Here is a 3,546-nt window from a genome sequence, read left to right on the forward strand (position 1 = left end):
TAATGTGTTGATAGATACTTCGTGTTTGCCAATTCACATTCTTATTTATGGTATTAATTATTTAGTTTTTATATACTTCATTTTCAAAAATTGAAATATATTTTTTTGTATTGAGTGTATTGTATTGTTATAACTTTTTTTTGTATTAATTATAATGCACAACTTAAGGTGAGATAAATGATTATTGTGTAAATAGTCGTTGCCTATAATTATATGGTTTTTTTGTATAAATTGAAAAAAATTAAGGATAAAATAGTGAAATAGAAATTAATTTACAGTAATAATTATACATATTTTACCTTTTTATATATATATATATATATATATAGTATAAATATAAAAATAGATATATAATTTAGCAAGTATGCATATTAACTATTGAAACACTACATTAATACTTTGTTAGATAACTAATATAATATTAATACTTTTTAAAAGTGTCCTTTTAGGATAAGGGTAAGAGAGAGAAAAGAAATATTCCTATAATACCAAGTTTTAGCTAAAAAAAGTGTTCACAAAACAAAGCAAAAATAATAAATATTGAAAACTTATATTATATTATTTGATTTTTGAGAGTGATTTGTTGGGAGAAACAATCATGCATGTCAAAATAAATCAATTACTTATTTAAAAGAATTATGAAATACTCTTAATAGTACAAAAATATTATGATTGAGTAGAAGCAAAGATTTATGATGAAGAAGTAGTGAAGAGAAGAAATAAGAATGTAAAGAATATATGTATTTTTCTAAGATTGTTAATGTAAGATTTGTATATATTGTCATAATATAATCTATTATTTATATTTAAATATCATTAATTCTCCAAAAAATAATACAATAAATGATTAATAATATATTGAGTATGTATAAATCTTTTCACCAATAATATATAAATATTAAATTCTTTTTCTAATGCAGGAAATATGTGTATTGTAAGTAATAATAATACAAAAAAACGTCCTATTTATTTGTATTAATGAGCAAATAAAGTAGACCGTTGATTTTTCTAACTTTTATAATATTGGGACAAATGTATTATTATTATATTAGAATTTAATATTTATACATAAATTTAAAGTTTTTTATACAATTAATATATTATCCTTCAACTGAATATGTATTACTTCAACTATGACTACTATTTAATAGTAAATGATAGTATAAAAAATTCTCTTATTCTCCTTATTTTTTAGTCAACTTTAATGTAAGACAAAATAAAAATAAGTAACATGATAAAGTTGCTAACCAAATCCCACATTAATTTTTACCATGCAACAATACTTCGAGATATTTATACTAGTATACTGTTAGTGTAAATTTTTCAATATAATTCACCATTTATCTTAGTATTTTTGTTAAAGAAATCAATCACAATTAAATAGATGATTCACTATGAATATAAAAATCATGACACTATTTTCAATATGACTTTTAATTAGGTATATCCTTTATCCTGATTAGCTAATAAATCCTTATTTTTCTCACAATAAGCTAATTTTCCAGAATCGATTAATCTCATAAAGTTCATAATTTCTCTCAATAACCTACAAGTACTTTTCACCCACTAAATTTTCAGATGAATTGTCCAAGGGTAAGAATTTTCGGAAGATGAGAATATCAAACAAATAAAATATATAGACGTAGGTATGTAAATTATATTTATAAGATTTTTTATATATCTCAATCGCAATAAAGACGTTGATTTTTGTTATTTATATTTAATTTCAACTTAAAAATATATAGACGTGTGTAAATAAATTATATTTATAATATTTTTTTTATATTTCAATTGCATGAAGTTTTCTTATTTATATTTAATTTCAACCTAAAAGAGCAATTGAAAAATTTGTAACCATATTAATATTTTTCTATATTATTGGTGGATTCGTAGTTGAGTAACAATAAAAGCATATTCTTACGGTAATGTCATTTAATCTATATAATCAATTAAGACATAGTTGTTATTATATAAAATATATCATTTAGATTGAAAATTGGAATTCATTTTATAGAAAATCAGAAAATACAAATGTGCTAAAATCTTTTTCAAATTGCAATTAATTTCTTCTTAAATCTTTTTAAGTGAAGTGCACACCACATCATTCAAAATATTTTCTAATCATTGACCCACTTGGACTATATCTTTAATTACCTTTCCCAATTTACTATAGGAAATTAAGATTTATCATCAAATTAAGAATCCTAAAATGATATGTATCATAATGTCAATAACAAACAAAATAAGAGTAATTGTATCTTTATTCATATCCATTTGAATAAAGAAGCAAAGTTCTAAGGACAACTAATAGAGACCTTTCCATACTTCAAAATTTATAGCAATGAAGAAGATAAGCATTAATCCTATTATCTCACTCAAGAGGGTGAATATGATCCCATATTGCTTGTAAGTGTATTATGACCACATAATGTGGAACACATTTTCATGGGAGTGTTACCTATGTCTAGTTTCATTGTAAACTTAAGCAACTTATAAAGTAATAATATCTAAAGTAAATATCAAAAAAAAAAGTTAGTTCCTCATATTTTTTTTAATTTTACCAGTTTAGTCATTCAAAAAAGAAAATACCTAAAATCATCTACAAAAAAGTTTAAATGTGGGTTAAACTAGTCATTTTTAGCATGTTTTACAACACTTAATAGAGACTAATTTGACTCTAAAGGATTAATTTGACCAACATTTGAAATTTTCGGGGACTATTTTAGGTTTTTTCTTTTTTGAATGACTAAACTGATAAGATCGAATAACATGAGGGACTAAAGTGAGTATTTATTCTGACAAACAAAATTCAACTTTTGAAAAAAAAAAGTATTAAGTAGAGAGCATTTAATTAATTAAAAAAATGTCAGAAGTGGGATTTGAACCCACGCTCTCTCACGAGAACCAGAACTTGAGTCTGGCGCCTTAGACCACTCGGCCATCCTGACTTTACTGTTACATCTGGTTTTTATATTTATTATTATTATAAACTTAATTATATAACAACGCAGTTCTATTTTAAAGTTTTATCCATTTAATTATAATTAATTATAACTTTTGTATCATCTGTTTCCATTACTGACTACGTTATTGAAAAAATGATATGAGATTATTCATTCCCTCATTTTAGAATCGTGAAGTTAGTTTTTGTCTTTAAATTTTTGGGCTGGTGGTGTGAATTTATAGTAGTTTATTATGATCATTTTAATATTCAGCATATTAGTCTATTACCAATTGATATTATGCGCCAATATGTGAATTTCAAGTGCTCTAAAGTTTACTGAATATTTACATTTATTGAATACAGTTTAGGTTCGGGTTTAAGTCCCAATTGATATTTCAGGTCAGATTAGCTTATGTCTAAGATAAAGTTTGTGTTCCAAAAAACGTGAATCAAGTACTTGTTAATTATGTTTTTTTATCCATCATAGTTATCACGTGTGATTGAATTCATGTAGTCCACCCTACCTAGTTTGATAAAGACTTATTTGTTATTATTGTTTGTTCGATGTCTTGAAATTGGAAGTGGCTTATAAGCTGTTTTGT

At 23.7% G+C, this 3,546-nt stretch overlaps 1 non-coding gene across 1 annotated transcript; it reads right to left on the bottom strand.

The window, feature by feature from the left end:
• Positions 2,865-2,948, bottom strand: TRNAL-CAA. The gene has a single exon. It is a non-coding gene; the product is annotated as a tRNA-Leu (tRNA).

This window comes from Lupinus angustifolius, chromosome LG08, assembly GCF_001865875.1.
Source record: "Lupinus angustifolius cultivar Tanjil chromosome LG08, LupAngTanjil_v1.0, whole genome shotgun sequence".
Taxonomy (NCBI): Eukaryota; Viridiplantae; Streptophyta; class Magnoliopsida; order Fabales; family Fabaceae; genus Lupinus; species Lupinus angustifolius.